Source organism: Diadema setosum, chromosome 4, assembly GCF_964275005.1.
Source record: "Diadema setosum chromosome 4, eeDiaSeto1, whole genome shotgun sequence".
In the NCBI taxonomy this organism is placed as follows: domain Eukaryota; kingdom Metazoa; phylum Echinodermata; class Echinoidea; order Diadematoida; family Diadematidae; genus Diadema; species Diadema setosum.
The window spans coordinates 19,653-37,613 of NC_092688.1; the positions used below are offsets into that span (position 1 = coordinate 19,653).

General features: G+C 40.9%; 1 long non-coding RNA gene across 1 annotated transcript; it reads right to left on the reverse strand.

The window, feature by feature from the left end:
• Positions 1-916: 916 nt before the first annotated feature.
• LOC140226730 (uncharacterized) lies at positions 917-10,771 on the reverse strand. The gene is made up of 3 exons (XR_011900997.1): positions 10,653-10,771; positions 1,724-1,885; positions 917-1,313 (listed from the first exon to the last, which is right to left on the reverse strand). It is a non-coding gene; the product is annotated as an uncharacterized lncRNA (long non-coding RNA).
• Positions 10,772-17,961: the final 7,190 nt, after the last annotated feature.

A 17,961-nucleotide genomic window follows, 5' to 3' on the forward strand; every position in this document is an offset into this window, starting at 1 on the left:
CAGATTGTCGGACGAAGACATGGCAAGTGTGTTGAGGGCCCTAAGCACCTATTACCATCAGTATCTGCACGAACTCTTCATTGCAAAGAGAAAGTTAACCAGGACTGAAGCCGCCAGCATCCGGGGCTACTTTCTTCTCTTAATCGCGCTGTACAACGGAACCCGTGCCAGCGAGCACATCAACATGGAGGTTGAATGGGTTCTGAGGGCGGTGCAGGAGGAGAGCACCGGTAGACGAGTGATAAAGGTAACCCCCCCCCCCCCAAAAAAAAAAAAAAAATAATAATAATAATAATAATAATAATAAATAAATAAAAAATAAAAAAATAAAAAAATGTTGTTGATCTATTTGATATAATGAGCAAGCAGTGCTTGATTTTATGATATTCGACACAATATTCTTTTCACCAGAAAAGTGATATGATTGTCATTCAGTTGAGTTCAACATTCAAATTTCATGTATTTTTAGTCTCGCCCACTGGAGGAGAAGGCGAGACTAAGGGATCCAAATGCGGTCCATCCGTCGTCCGTCACAAATGTTAAACTTTACCTGTAAGCTGATGCATAATTTAGCAACTGTTACTGCAATGGCAACCACACTTGGGTGATAGAAGCACTAGGTGTGTTGTCAATTTATGGTGTTTTAGGTCACGTGATGATATCAAAGGTGATATGATGTCATATATCAAAGAGCTCCTGCAAGACTCTCCATTCATCAAGACTCTCTTTTGACAGATAACTTCACATAAGTTGCTTGGATTACAACCTACAGCTAACTTGGGTCATACTTGCATTGGGAATACATTCATGTTATTGTGCCGTTGGAGGTCACATGATAGGGTAACAAGGTCATTCGAGATTTTTAAAAAAATGTTAAAAGTTTACTTGCAAGACTCTCTTATCACACGTTTTATAGATATCATTTATTTTTATTCATTATCATTAATATTATTATCATCATCATTATCATAGCACAAAAGCACAAGATTTCATGTAAGCATACATTGTGGTTAAGGGTTTCAATCGTTTTGCAGGTCATGCAGCACAAGACAGATCTCACATACGGCGCGGCTCGGGTGTGTTTGCCAGAGGCAAAGTTTAACCGCCTCCTTGCCTATATCCACACTGTAAGGCCGAGGCTGCCAGGCTACAGGACCGACATCACGTCTGTCTTCTTCACTTCGGATGGGCCGTATCTAACATCATCATCCAATAACAGTACTATGAAGTTGATGTGCCGGAAGCTCAATAGTCGATCGTGCAGCAATACCACAGTCAGAAGCTGGCTCTCGTCAATGGTAAATGTAACATTCCTGTTATGAGAATTACGAGATTTAAAATAATCAAAAATAACAAAATGAAATCCTAAATGCGTTTTGATTCTAGAGCGCCCTCTTTCCCACTACTGAATCACCCCCTTTACAACATGTGTGCATGACAACACTTTGCAAAAAAGAAAAAAAAAATGTTTTGAATGATAAGGAAAACTTATTTCTTGTGCACTGTTTAGATTTAATATGGTTAATATATGAATATTCCGAATTTTCTTTTTCCTCATCTACCTTTAAAAAAGAAAAAAAAAACATATACACATTTGCATAACCGGAATAATGCCATATGCATAAAGGAAGTTTAATATTCAAAGTGAAATTTTGCTTGTAGAGGACAGGTCAGGTAAAAATAAAGTTCCCCTCCCCCCATTTAACTCAGCTTGCAGACTTACTGTTATATATACTCATTGCAGATGGCAGAACAACACCCAGAAAAACAAGCTGACACGGCCGAATCGATGCACCACAGACTCAGCACGGCCCAGCGCAATTATCACAGTCTCAATGTAAAAGATAAGAAAAAGGCCCAACTGACGATGAGGGTGGCTAATACCCTGGAGGTAAATATAAGAAACTATGTGTGATACACTGCCGTTTCTAAGAGTACTCAACTGTAGGAGCTGTACGACTCCTAAGCTAGTAACCTATTCCAGCCAATACAATTCAATTCAATTTTATTAAACACTTAAAAAAAAAGACAAGACCATTATAAGACAATTCTCATTCATCTATGCTTAGACTTTGTTCTGCAGGACCATGATGTAAAATGGTGGAGGTGATCCCAACCTGACTTGGCTACACAACCATCAAAATCATAACCCTAAAGCCCCCACCTCATTGATTGGTATTCATGATGTTTCATTTTTTACATTTTAGACATGTACAAGGACCTCTGTTGTTTGCAACAGAGTAAGAGGGCAACAAATTTCCCTGTGCTAAAGCACAAATTATTCGTTTTGAGTCATCTGAATTTTCTATTAGTCATTGCTTATTGAAATATCAGGAAGGTATTTGGCGGAATTGACCACAGCATACACGTTCTTAAATCAAAGTGACACGAAACGCCTGGCCTAACACAAAACCAATGCACTTGGATTCATAGGACTTAGGACACTGAAATGAATATACATCCTGACATACGCTGAAATGGCATTATGAATGAATAAATAAAGAAAAATTTTCACGTTCACTGTTAATGACGTAATATTTTCAATAAATAAACATCTTGACATGTGGTGAAATAGGACAATTATCAAGAGCAAATATTACATAGGTTTTCTCGGTCAAATATGCAAAAATTTCATTCAAATTCATGGAATTTTGCCTTGTGACAGGCTTGTTCACGAGTCACCGTTCAAACCAGGTGATGTGGTGCTTGTGAAGCGCGATGGTCACGTGGGAAAGTTCTCATCACCATTTGATCCACGGCCTCTGGAAGTCGTGGAAGTACGCAGTTCAATGATCACAGCTGAACGCGGTTCACAGAGAGTCGTACCGCAACTCATCACGTTTCGCGATTCTCCGAGGGTCACATGTGGGGAGTGATGACCCAGATATGTTGGACGACGATGATGTTCTACCAGTCATCAATCGCGGAAATGCTCCAGCTCCACGACGAAATCCTTTTCGCAATCGAGCTCCACCTCGATATTTGCGAGATTACCAGGTACTACAGATAATTGTGCACATTCCATTAGACACAGGCACAGCCCTGTCAATGACGATGAATGTAAGTTATGTATTGCGGGGAACTCTCATGGGCGTAAATCCCGGGGGGGATGGGGGGGATATATCCCCCCCTGAAATGGAGGAGGGGGGGATGGCCTGTACAATCATCCCCCCCCCCCTGAATTTTGAGGGGGAAAAATGGAGGAAGCAGAAATGTGATTGTATCAATTTTGGCATATTGCATGACGTTTGTACGCCGGCCTTCAGACAGGTAACAGAGCTGAACAGTATTCTATCTTGTAGGAAAATGTATACTTTTCTCAAGCGCTCGCTCGCTTCGCTCGCTCGCGAAGAAAGTAACATCGACATACACTGTAAGGTATGGCTCAGGCGTTGACAACGTCAAATGGTATAGGTCTACATATAAACATGCTATGACGCGAGTAACTGGGGACCATCTGCAAAATATGTACGAAAACATACAAACAAACAATAACAACAACTTTATCGCCATAATTGAACCCCCTCCATTTCCTGAATCATTCCTGAGAAACGACAGTGACTGATGACTCAGTCAGGATACATCTATGGGCATACCAAGGGAAGATCAGGGACGTCGAATCTATGGGGGGCAAAGGGGCATTTGCCCCGCCCCAAAGGAAGTGTTCAGACAGACAAATCATTGGTATCCCCCAAGCAATTTCCGAGATTAGGACAAATCTCGAACTTTCTTAATGGAAAATTGTCCAAATATCGCCAGAACTATGCACCAGATCGTTGTATTGCAATCATGAACATGCAAAAGGTCCGCTATACAGGATAAGGGATAAACTTTGTACACTTTTGACATAGACGTATATTTCCTAATTTATCAGAGTGTGCAGCAGATCTTTCACTTAACAAAAGCAACCTAATATGTATAGATGCGTCGATGGGGGGGGGGGGGGATGGTTCTCAAATAAAAGTGGGACAAACAAAAGCGAAAATATAGCTACAAACGGCAGTTTTTGGAGTGTAAAATGTTAAAATTTTAAAGCTCGCTCGCTCCGCTCGCTCGCATTTAATCGCTATGCCATTCTCTTGATGTTGCTGCCAGTGATTGTGAGCAGGTGCGCCCCCCTTAATTTCCAAAGCGAAAAATATAGCTACAAACGGCAGCTTGGGGACTGTAAAATGTTAAAATTTTAAAGCTCGCTCGCTCCGCTCGCTCGCATTTAACCGCTATGCCATTCTCCTGATGTTGCTGCCAGTGATTGACAGCAGGTGCACCCGGTGCGCCCCCCTTAATTTCCAAAGCGAAAATATAGCTACAAACGACAGTTTTTAGGACTGGAAAATGTCAAAATTTTCAAGCTCACTCGCTTCGCTCGCTAGCATTTAATCAGTATGCCATTCTCCTGATGTTGCTGCCAGTAATTGCCGGCAGTTGCGCCCGGTGTGCCCCCTTAATTTCCAAAGCGAAAAAATACAGCCACAAACGGCAGTCTTTGGACTGTAAAATGTCAAAATTTTGAAGCTCGCTCGCTCCGCTCGCTCGCATTTAACCGCTATGCCATTCTCCTGATGTTGCTGCCAGTAATTGCCGGCAGTTGCACTCGGTGTGCCCCCTAAATTTCCAAAGCGAAAAAGTATAGCTACAAACGGCAGTTTTTAGACTGTAAAATGTCAAAATTTTCAAGCTCGCTCGCTCCGCTCGCTCGCATTTAATCGCTATGCCATTCTCTTGTGATGTTGCTGCCAGTGATTGTGAGCAGGTGCGCCCCCCTTAATTTCCAAAGCGAAAAATATAGCTACAAACGGCAGTTTGGGGACTGTAAAATGTCAAATTTTTGAAGCTCGCTCGCTTCGCTCGCTCGCATTTAATTATAATTCCATTCTCCTGATGTTGCTGCCAGTAATTGCCAGCAGTTTACGCCCGGTGCGCCCCCTTAATATCCAAAGCGAAAAATATAGCTACAAACGGCAGTTTTGGGACTGTCAAATGTCAAAATTTGAAGCTCGCTCGCTTCGCTCGCTCGCATTTAATCATTATGCCATTCTCCTGATGTTGCTGCCAGTAATTGCCAGCAGTTTTCGCCCGGTGCGCCCCCCCCCCCCTTAATTTCCAAAGCGAAAAATTACTAGTACAGCCACAAAGGACATGTGGGACTGTAAAATATCAAAATTTTCAAGCTCACTCGCTTCGCTCGCTCGCATTTAATCGTTATGCCATTCTGATTTTGCTGCCCGATTGCCGGCAGTTGCGCCCGGTGTGCCCCCATAATTTCCAAAAGCGAAAAAATACAGCCACAAACGGCAGTCTTTGGACTGTAAAATGTCAAAATTTTCAAGCTCGCTCGCCCCGCTCGCTCGCATCTAACTGCTATGCCATTCTCCTGAGGTTGCTGCCAGTAATTGCCAGCAGTTGCGCCTGATGCGGCCCCCCTTAATTTCCAAAGCGAAAAAGTATAGCTACAAACGGCAGTTTTTAGACTGTAAAATGTTAAAATTTTCATGCTCGCTCGCTCCACTCGCTCGCATTTAATCGCTATGCCATTCTCGTGATGTTGCTGCCAGTGATTGACAGCAGTTGCGCCTGGTGTGCCCCCCTTAATTTCCAAAGCGAAGAATATAGCTACAAACACATGACAAACGGCAGTTTTTGGACTGAAAAATGTCAAAATTTTCAACGCAAAGAGATTTCACCGTAGGAGGGGAAAACCCCCCTACCATACCCTCCCCCCGCGCTTGATTCGTTCCCTCACATAACCGCTCCTCCTAAGATCAAATCCTGCCTACGCCGATGATAGGCCCCATTATTTAGTAGGCCTTCACAGTGATGTCGCACAGCAAGAGCTGAAATACCACGATTTTGTCATTCAATAATATATTGTGAATATTTCATTTTCTTAGTGTTTTTTTAAAGAAAAGAAAACAAAATTTTCACCACAAGTGAGCACCAGATCGCTGAATTTCAGGTCTGAAAATGCAAAATCTTCCTCGTGTGGGAGAAGGATACCCTCCCCCCCCCCCCTACACACCCTTCCCCCGTTCGGTCGTTCCGCTCCCTCTCACAGATATTTCCCAAAAAGAAAAAAATGTTTTCATACTTTTAAGGTCTGATTTTCCGCCGAAAGTCGTCTGACAAGCAAAAAAAAAAAGCAACAAGAACAAAAAGTCTTTATGTTGTTGCTGCCAATTTTTTCCCACTTTATATTTCATGCAAAAGAGTGGGGCATCCGATCCCTGTAAAGCGTGTGTGTGTAGGGGGGGGGGGAGGGGGGCACAAAGCTTCTCCCCCCCCCCCCACCCCCCCCCCCCAAAAAAAAAAAAAAAAGGCTGCGCCGGTCCGGTTATGGGCTTGTAATCGTGGTGATGGTGACCATCCCCCCCACTCCTCAGTATGGATTTACGCCGTTGGGAACTCTACTCAGTAAAATTCTACTTTTCTTTAAGAATGGAAGTGACGACAACCCCTCCAAAATACTGAAATAGGTCTGTGATTTCTACTTTCCAGTTCTTGTCACTGTCTAGTTTATCAATAGATTTTAGGTGTCTGGTGCAAAATGCACAAATGTTAGCACTGCCTGTATGTACATGTAGGCAGGTTAATGGTGGTATTGGTAGTGGCGTGGTACTGTATCTGTAGTGTACGTGTAGGAGCATCCGAAAGCAGGTCGTACTCCGTGGAGCCAGCCACCAGAGACAAAGACCCAATAAATTTACTCAGACAATACAGACAATACCCAGAGACAAAGACCCAATACAAATTCAAGGCTCATCGTGCGGTGTTATCTTAAATAGTCTTTTTCTGTTAAGATAATTCATCATTTCGTATCTGTAATGAACTAACATAACACCCACAAAATAGTATTTGCATCAACACTACAGAACTGAATTTCATAATGCTAATCAGATCGCTAACACCAATATGCACACATGGGACTAGATCTAAACGTAAAAGTCAACTTACTAGTACCTTCATCGCTGTAATGGACAGTGAGCGTAGACGGTAGATATCATCTGTGCAGTGCCTTGTTGCGCTCAATTTTGCACACTAGTGCTTCACCTCAAGAAAATTGTATGCTGCCAAGCCAACTGTATTCTGAGCCAATCACCGAGAAATTGACCTGGAAAGCATGATTTTCAGTGATTCATTTTACTAGAAGCACAACTGTAGCATTAAGAGAAGGATGTAACCCCACCAAAATTTGGGTTACTAAGATTCTCCAGAATGTCGTCAGACTAGATTCCTACTTCCTTGGAAAACCCATGGTCACTGTTATTACTACCCCCTCCATTCATTCCTCCTCTGACGTCCATACCCCACCTGTTTTCCAACAACCCCTCGATCAGTGCACTAGTAACCCCCATGATTAGTCTTAAGATTCCCCCTCCAGCCTTTGACCCCAGTAGCCAATGTCCAATGGTAAGCCTGTGTTTATTGAGACTGGTCAAGTCCTGTGAAATGCCCCTGCTGGTGTTAGACTATGTAGGTGTAATAAAACTCAAGGAGAGAGCAAGCTAGCCAGTCTAGGGATATTGTTTTAAGCACCCCTCCCTTTTGTTGGTGTGTAGGCACATCAAGAGAAACGAAAGGACCATGTCTCAGAAGAGGAAGGTCATTCTCTCTGGGACAAAGTAGTAGTTGCTTTGGGATTTAGGGACAGTGTCCTACTATGGGCAAAGCCTATACAGAGTGGACTGGTTCTAACTGTAGACCAACATTTTCTGTGACAATGACGTAGAGTGCACGTCCAACCCAAATTCTGTCCTCTCTTATTCCTTTCCCATCCCATTTCTCTGCCCCCCCCCCCCCCCCAATTTCCAATGAACTGTTTAGGCTAGCTCTGCGTGTGCCTTAAAGTAGAGTAGCTCCATACATTAATAGATTTACTCTACCTATGTTACATTGTATATTACAGGTACTGTTGTGCTATATATTATCAATGGCTGTAAGGGTATGACTGTTTGCAAGATTATTATTTGATATGTCATATGTTCAGAACAAAGTGTGATCCACGCACTTCTGCATAAGAGATATGTATGTGCAGTGGTTAAGTTTAATACATCATTTATGCAAATGAGGTATAATTATGTCTCTATACCCTAATTGAGTGCTTTTTATGACTTATGCTATATGATTTGTCTAGTATGTTAACTAGATCAGTGTTTGTATGAGTATAAACAGTGTGTTATATAGCTATGCTGGTGAGGCAGCAGCTCTAGTGACCAAGGTCACAGGAGTGCAACTTTAAAGCCCTGTGGCCAGACAAAGTCTTAACATTGACCAAGGGCAGTAACGACAGGCTTTCCAGTCACTCTCGAGCCTTCTGGCTACAGGGCTTTAAAGTTGCACTCCTGTGACCTTGGTCACTAGAGCTGCTGCCTCACCAGCATAGCTATATAACACACTGTTTATACTCATACAAACACTGATCTAGTTAACATACTAGACAAATCATATAGCATAAGTCATAAAAAGCACTCAATTAGGGTATAGAGACATAATTATACCTCATTTGCATAAATGATGTATTAAACTTAACCACTGCACATACATATCTCTTATGCAGAAGTGCGTGGATCACACTTTGTTCTGAACATATGACATATCAAATAATAATCTTGCAAACAGTCATACCCTTACAGCCATTGATGTATATAGCACAACAGTACCTGTAATATACAATGTAACATAGGTAGAGTAAATCTATTAATGTATGGAGCTACTCTACTTTAAGGCACACGCAGAGCTAGCCTAAACAGTTCATTGGAAATTGGGGGGGGGGGCAGAGAAATGGGATGGGAAAGGAATAAGAGAGGACAGAATTTGGGCTAGACGTGCACTCTACGTCATTGTCACAGAAAATGTTGGTCTACAGTTAGAACCAGTCCACTCTGTATAGGCTTTGCCCATAGTAGGACACTGTCCCTAAATCCCAAAGCAACTACTACTTTGTCCCAGAGAGAATGACCTTCCTCTTCTGAGACATGGTCCTTTCGTTTCTCTTGATGTGCCTACACACCAACAAAAGGGAGGGGTGCTTAAAACAATATCCCTAGACTGGCTAGCTTGCTCTCTCCTTGAGTTTTATTACACCTACATAGTCTAACACCAGCAGGGGCATTTCACAGGACTTGACCAGTCTCAATACACACAGGCTTACCATTGGACATTGGCTACTGGGGTCAAAGGCTGGAGGGGGAATCTTAAGACTAATCATGGGGGTTACTAGTGCACTGATCGAGGGGTTGTTGGAAAACAGGTGGGGTATGGACGTCAGAGGAGGAATGAATGGAGGGGGTAGTAATAACAGTGACCATGGGTTTTCCAAGGAAGTAGGAATCTAGTCTGACGACATTCTGGAGAATCTTAGTAACCCAAATTTTGGTGGGGTTACATCCTCCCCTTTCAAACCAGGGTTCACTCCTGTGAACCTTAGATTAATCAAAGCCAAAGATCTTACGCTTAAGGTCAGCAAAGAATCCTGATGAAGTTGCTTGCCTAGCACGAGAGGGTTCACCAAGGGTATCGTACTGCATGCGTATCGGTGGCCTTGAAGAGCGAGTCGAGCGCCTGATGGATTGCGGGGCAGGCTCTGCATTGATTGCTTGCTTTGCATTTTGCACTTGCTCAGCCTCAGGTTCTGCTGGAGGATGAGGGGTGTTACCTCTGGACTCTGTGTCTGGGGGTAAAGGGCTAGTGTGTCTACTTTCTTCTTCCATGCTCTCCCCTCTCAAATCGGGGACAGCATCATCTGGTGTTACTCTACCAGAACTACTGGATGTAACTGTGGCATCTACGCTGATGTCACCGCCAGCCTGGTTCTCTAAGTCTGAATCGGTTATTGTCTCCTCAGTAATAGATTCAGGGGATGGAACAGAACCAAGGGAAACACTTGTGTCACTCACCACATCAGCTGTGTTGACCTGTTCAGGGGTCTCGCTGGCAGTCTCAGTGGGAATACTGGGAGGTTGGGAGGGGACAAACTCTGGCGCATTTACGTTAAGTCCTGAATGTGGGCGGTTAATGTGCTTGCGTACATCGAAAAGCAGAGTAATTTCTTCATCACTTGAGTCTGAACTATCAGACTCTTCCTCACTCGGAGGGGCAATGGACCTTTTGGAACGAGTCCGATCAGCTGGACTCCTTTGCTTACCTTGTCTCTGGGTCTCTGAGTTATGGGCTAGGGCCTCATTCAAGTATTCTATTGGTAGGAGAAGGTTGCGATGTAGGGTGCGTGTCCTACCAACCCCGTCTTCAGGTGCAACTTCATAAACTGGCATATCAGGGTTAAGTTGCTTTGTGATGACATAGGGGTTTGCATACCATCTATCAGCTAATTTCTGCTTTCCTGTCAGTCCAACATTCCTAACTAGGACGCGATCGCCAGGTTTCAGGCCATTTGCTCGCACTTTCGCATCATAGCGGACCTTGTTGGCACTGGCAGACTTGTTGGATGCAGCTGACGCAAGTTTATACGCCCGCGTAAGTTGATCGCGCAAACCACTGACGTACTTCACGTGGTCAGTCCCAGTGAAGTTGTCAGGGCTAGTGCCAAATTGCAGGTCAACAGGCAGTCTAGCTTCCCTACCGAACATGAGGAAATAAGGTGAGAAACCAGTACTGTCATTCCTTGAACAATTGTAAGCGTGTACAAGTGCACTTACATACTTGCTCCAATTTGCCTTCTTCTCTTCCTCCAGGGTCCCTAGCATGTCCAGTAGCGTTCTGTTGAAACGCTCAGGCTGAGGGTCTCCCTTGGGATGGTAAGGAGTTGTCTTTGATTTCTTAATGCCAAGGAGCCTTGACAGCTCATGGATCACTTTACTCTCAAAGTCCCTACCTTGATCAGAATGAAGGCGCTGGGGCAGACCATAATGGACAAAGAAGTTTTCCCACAGGACCTTGGCCACAGTGGCAGCAGTCTGATCCTTCCGAGGTGCAGCAACGGAATGAGCCTTGATCTTCACTTTCGCGGTCTCTGCTCTCACGGGGTCCGTCTCTCCTTTCTGGTCGTGCATTGTAGCTGTTGGCCCAGGCGAATTTCACTTTGTTGCCGACTCGCTTCCTTCCAAGTGCCAAGATGCTGTGAAACGTGGCAGAGCATTATATTACTTCACATATCCCCCATTCTGTGTTGGAATCTATACAAGGGGAAAAACAGAAAATGAAAAAAAAAATAATACTAATTACCACATAATGATAATGATAAAAGAACACTTTTATTACAAATTTTTATGAGCCTCTGGAAAAAATAAGCAAATGGATATTTAAAAAAAAAAAAAAAAAAGGAGTGCCCCACCAATCTTGTTCGATTTCATTCTTACAAAAGAAAAAAATAATGGTTTATGCATTTTCACATATAAATTTTAAAAAAAAGATGATTTCATTGTACTTACGGTGAAGGTAGAGGAGTAGGTGCGATCTCTTTTGGGCTGTTGTGCTCCTCTTTGACGTCTTGTCCCTTCTAATATAGTTGGAATCATGGTAGAGGGCTTCGAAGACATCATCGATGTCCCCCTCAGTGAGGCTTCTCTCTGAGAAGGATGGTTACAAAGGATGACTGGCTCTTTACCTGAATGAAGGAAGACAATGATAAAGAGAGTTATTATCATAGGCGTAGCCAGGATTTTTTAGAGGGGGGTGTTTAACCCTATTAAGCCCAAGCTATTTTGACCCCTCGCAGGCCCGGGGGGGGGGGGGCACAATGTATATAACTTTTTTATTATTTGATGTATCATTGTCATATTTGGCACATGGGTAGAGTAACTCATACTCTACACGACTGTACATTTGAATTTTCTCAAGGTCACCCATGGAGGGCGCTATTTTCCAATATATAAAGAAATACATATGAAATGTGCTAAAAACATGATTTTTCTGCATAATTTCTGTATCCCCATTATATATGTCTTATCATAGACCAATCATTTTCATATTTGTCACAAGTGATAAACAAGTAGAATCTTATTATTTGTTATGGTTGAAATTTCTCAAGGTCACCACATGGGGGCGCTATTCGTATCAACATAATAATACATTATGAGACCTGAGATGAAATGTTTGGGATGGGTACATGTACAGTTATGACATTTCATATTTGCATAATAGTGGAATTTCAAGATTACAAATTGAAAATATGAAGAACTATTGATGTTAGAGGCATAGCTTGGGTGAGGGAATCAAAATATCACAAAATAGAAGGGCAATCTTTAGAAAGTATTATTGTTTTCAATTATCTCTATTATATCTATTGTTTTATGCCTTTGTCACATAAAAACACAGGAAATAATAAGAAAAACTTTCCAGGACCATAATTACTTCAAATTTTACTCGTTCAACAAATTTCATCCAAGAAACACCCATTTCATCCACTGTAATGCTGTTAAATAAAATGGGAACAGAAAAAAGATGCAAAATCTGACTGACATTGTTGTCAGTTTATGGAATTGCCATGGCAACCAGCAACATCAAATATAGCTGAATTATATATCAAAATGTTCGCAATAAGATTTTAGGAAAAGTCACCAAATTTGGTTGAAATCGGATAAAGGGCGAAGGAGCGGCAAATGAAAAACTGGTAGGGGGGCATAATGTGCCCCCCCCCCCTGACACCGGGCGTCTTTTATATTTTTTCGTAAAAGACGCACGGTGTCAATTCGTTGTGCGCTCGATGGCTGTAGAGAGCACGCGCATCCATACGGGGAGTGAATCCGTGGCCCAAACACAGCCCGGACGCGATTTTTTTTTTCCGTAACCCTAACGCGTCGAAATTGCCAATTGTGGCACATCAGTGTACTACTTGGTTGCGCGTGGAGTTCGGCATACTGTGTTGCTTTCTTGTATACAGACAGAATCAGATTAGACTGTTAGAATGGCACGCCGCCTTGTGAACTGTCATAACAACGGGTTTGTGTGTGTGTGTGTGTGTGTGTGTGTGCGCGTGTGTGTGTGTGTGTGTGTGCGTTCGCCATCGGCATCGCGTTCTGCTTTGCCGTCTGCTTACACTACTGATATTCCTGTGGTTTTGTTCGCCGTCTGCTGACACTTTTCCCTTGTCTGCCAAGACTTACGTTGTTAATAATAATAATAAGTATCATTTATAAAGCGCTTATTACAATGTTTCTAAGCGCTGAGCGTCTCGAAGAAAAAATTAGAAGAGAGAAATTCAGTCATGGAGTACAAATTGAAGATGCAAACTTGAAGTTTTCATCAGTATCTTGCAAAAGTAAATTGGAAATCTAAGCTTTTTTGAATTATGATATAAGTATTATATAGGCCTATATAGGCCTATATAGGCGTACAGCTGAGGGCATTAGGTCTAATTGGGTAACATGAATACACTACTTGGTTAATTTGGGTTTATACTTCTCCAACCTCACGATGATTGTGTTAAAAAAAATGATTCAGAAAGGCAGGCGTAGTAGGCTCCTTTTTAGTTCAGGTTCATGTAGATGAAGATATATTATTAAATTCTCATGCACTAACATTCAAGATGAAGATGGGGGAGGGAAGAGAAGCTGGGGGAGAGCAATCATCGATTTCGATCGATAAAATCTCTATATCAATATATTAATTCAATCAGCTATATAAAGGCATTTTGAAACAGCATTTACAAAGCAAACAGCAACTCATTTTCATTTAAAATTCCTCTAATATCACGTACGGTTTGAATTGATCTATCAATAGAAATATATAGGTCTATATTTTTTGATGTTTACTTTATCATTGCCAACCCTATAAGTTCTCCTCATCACGTACCTCGTTACCTCTACCAAAACGACCATCAGTGAAGGAAACCCAAACCCAAAGAGAAATGTGGATGGAGTGAAAGCAGCAACATTAGTAAAACACATCAGTGACAGTTAAAGAAAAATCGCACAATAAATGTAAAAGATGCAAAAGTTATGAATTTTTAACGTTATGATGTTGGTACCACTGGATAAGGGGATACTTAAATTCATGACATCATGTGTGGACAACAACATAAAGAAAATATAAAGAAAATCATAAAACATGTTTTCACTTTTCTTGCGTAATGAAAGAACATTTGACTATAAAAACCGCTTTCAGAAAGTAGGGGGAATGATACTGCTGCCTGTAACATAACTTATGTCAGTATCAATTAAGTTGATGGAATGTGTAATTTTCATGAAAAATTATTTCTTTGTGGAATTCTCTTCATGTTTTCTTTACATTGTTGTCCACATATGACGTCATGGACTCTAGTAGTCTCCTTATCCAGTGATCACAACACCAAAACTATAAAAATGAATAATTTTTGCATCGATTGTCGGATTTTCCTCAAACTTTCACTATGATGTTGCTGCGTTCATTCAATCCATATTGCTCTTTTGGGTTTTGGTTTCCTTTGATATCAACCAATCATCACTACCATCATCGCTTCAATTAGTTTACTATGCACGACCATAAACATCATTACTATCATTTCACAAGTGGATATCATCGTATCATCATCATTATCATCATCATGATTGCTACTCGTGTTACCATCGTATACATATTACACAAGCAATCTATCCTCCACCATATTGCCCTATCGATACTTTTTTTTTTTCATGTCACCAATCCATCAACAACTTCACGAAATCTCTTGCATATTATTTTCAGCTTCATCATTATCATCAGTCCAAATAAGCATTGCGACTATCAATATATTCCTACTCGATCCTCCCTTCGATGCCCACATGGCCTAGCACCCTTATTGTAAGTCGATTCAATAAAATGAAGATAAATGATTGAATATTAAAACACTGATTTGTTTGTTTGTTTGTTTGTAAGAACACTAGCCGCATTCACACGTGTTAGCTGGTTACCGAGCGCGCTCCAAAACTCGAGTTCTTGTTATACTCGTTATAACTTTTTATGAAACTTCATGATCGATTATAGAAACAATCACCTGGGCATTAACTTGTATCAGATTCCCAGGTGGGTTCATGAGTTTATGAATAATACACATTTGTGGAAGCGACTTGAAACGATCGTTTTATAATGTGTTGTTATTTGGCACAAATTAATTTCATTTATTCTAATGGGGAAGGATAACCAAAAGAAAATTAATCTACCCGATATTAGCCAAATTTAAGGTCTTTTCATGGGAACATCAAGCAACTGTTCTGAGTCACAAACGCTACTTACGCGTTTTTATGATATGCATTTTTAGGAAACTGATATATCACTACTAGTATACGTTTGAACGATGATAGCCATCATATTATGTGTCCTATACAGCTCCATACCAAGCCTGGACAAAAGTACGGAATCTATCAGCAATGTTGCAATGTGTGTGTGTGTGTGTGTGTGTGTGTCTGTGTTTTCTTTGTACCGAAAACTCGTGTGTGTGTCTTTGTGTGTATGTGCGAGTGCGTGCAATGTGTGTTATGTGTTTGTGTGTTATGTGTTTGTGTGGGTGTGGTAGGTGTGCAGTATTACTTGCAAAGTTTCGTGTATGCTAACGTAAAAAACGTAATCAAGAGTTATTCTGAAAGAAAATGAAAGCGAGGTCACAACTGGTCGTTGTTCACGTCTGAAAAAGTAAACATTCTGGTCATAATCATAAAAGTGTCAGAAATTGTGCATTCTATTGTTAAAAAAATGTTTGTTAATCAAACTTCAGCGTGTTTTATGAACACATATTTATATATTTCAAGATTGAGCCTATTGTGACCTAGTTTAGTAACCATGTCATTAAGCATTACAAATTTTTCCCCTTATATAGAAACGTGATACAACAGTGCTAGCAACTATATATGAATAGGTGGTAGACGTAGATACAAGGCTTAGGACAGTTGCAGGAGTAGGGTAGGTTAGATTTTTATGATTGTACCTTGAGGTGCTCATGGGCGCTTTATTAGATCTTAAACTAAAATACTGTTAAACCAACTGGCCACGACTTCAAAATGACGTCAAAATCACGTCAGAAAGACGTCACAAATATGTCGTCTTTTAAACGTCATCCATTTGAGCAGAAATACGACTTTCTGGCGTCAGTCTAAGAAGTCTAAATGATGTCTGCTTTCTTTGCTTATTTACGTTAAGCAAACTACAATTTTTGCGCCTTTCTGAAGTCTAGATAATGACGTCATTTTTATATCTTCCATTTGAGCAAAAATTCGTCTAATTGTTGACAGTTTCGACGTCATTCTGACGACAGTAATGACGTGAAAATGTCATTCTGACGACAGTATGTCGCAAAGCAAACTAATATAACTCTATAATTAGTAGGCCTAATTATATGACGTTATAAAGACGTCGAAAAACTTACGTAAACATAACGTTAATATATCGCTAATATAACGTCATAAATACGTCGCAAAACAACGTAAATTTAACGTCATAATACGTCATTAATATGACGTGATAAATACGTTGCAAAACAAACTGATATAACTCTACAAAACTATAATTCGCAGGCCTAATTATATGACGTCATAAAGACGTCGCAAAACTGACGTGAACATAACGTTCATGTCGTTGATATACCGTCATAAATACGTCGCAAAACAACGTGAATTTAACGTTATTATGCGTCATTAATATGACGTGATAAATACGTTGCAAAGCAAACCGATATAACTCTATAAAACTCTATTCGTAGGCCTAATAAAATGACGTCATAAAGACGTCGTAAAATTGACGTGAACATAATGTTAATATGTCGCTAATGCAACGTTATAAATACGTCGCAAAACTGAAGAAAATTTCACGTTAATACGTCGCTCATATGACGTCATAAAGGCGTTGTAAAACAAAGTATATATTACGGTATTAAGACGTCATTTAAATAACGCTATGAATACGTTGCAAACCAACGTCATTAATACGTGTTTATGACGTAAAAATTACGTCGCAAAATTGACGTTAATTTTACGTCATCAATATGTCACCAATATTAGGTAATAAATACGTCGGAAAACTGACGTAACACATCAGGAGGTCCATAACATGACGTGATAAATTCGTTTCAAAAAGACGTTGAAATCATGTCATTTCCTGGTCATTTTCAGACTTGCGACCACTTTGACCATGTAGTTGCGACCAAATTAAGACGTCTTTTTGACCTCCGTCTGCTAGCTGGGATGTTCATAAAGTTTGTTCCATCCCTTTCTGCCAATTCAACCGCTCATCTACTTTAGTATTAGTGTTATATGTCTTTCCTAACCAATTTCTGTGCATTTTCTGCACACATCCTAATGCATCCAGGCTGTAGAAGTCGACAACTTTTGCTGATCTGAGATATAACGTCAAACGTTGAAATAGATGAATTTACAGGTCTGTATTTGAAACTTAAAGTAAGGGGAAGTCCAAACTAAAGATAACTTCTTCTTTAAAAAAAAAAGGAAAAAGAAAAACCCTTGGCAAATAAGAAAATATGATTGGTTAAAGTTTGAGGGAAACTTTCTTAAGATAGGCATCATTCTAATTTTCAACAAATTATAATCGATCAAGAAAATCAGGCAATCTATGACGTTTCCAGCAACTTATATGAGTGTGTGCACCTATGGAGGTTGCCCCTCTAAGTAGCTCCCAGTGATACTCTATTTTTCGCCATTTTACTTTCACAAAGAGTCATCAAAAGATGTGTAACGTTGCAACTTTGTCTCAGGATACTGCTAGGAAAGTTTCTTCCAGTTTGATTGTGTGAATCTCAAGAATTCTGAGTTTCAAGTTTTGGAGTTTTGCGATAGCTGAGTCTGTCTAGCTGCCATGTTGACTATACATGCAAGCCTGTTTCACAGCCACACTTGGATGACCTTCCAGGGATGAATAGAAGCCCTGCTATTCATGCTACATAGAACTCAGATTCTTGGACTTGGATCACAATGGCCTCTAAGAGGATTGAGTCTATTGTCCTCTTCTGCCTTCTTTTGTGTACACTGGCCTGTGAATGCAATGGAAATCCCTGGGCAATACCTGTGTTAGCTAACTTGTACACCACCTACAAGGGCTATGTTG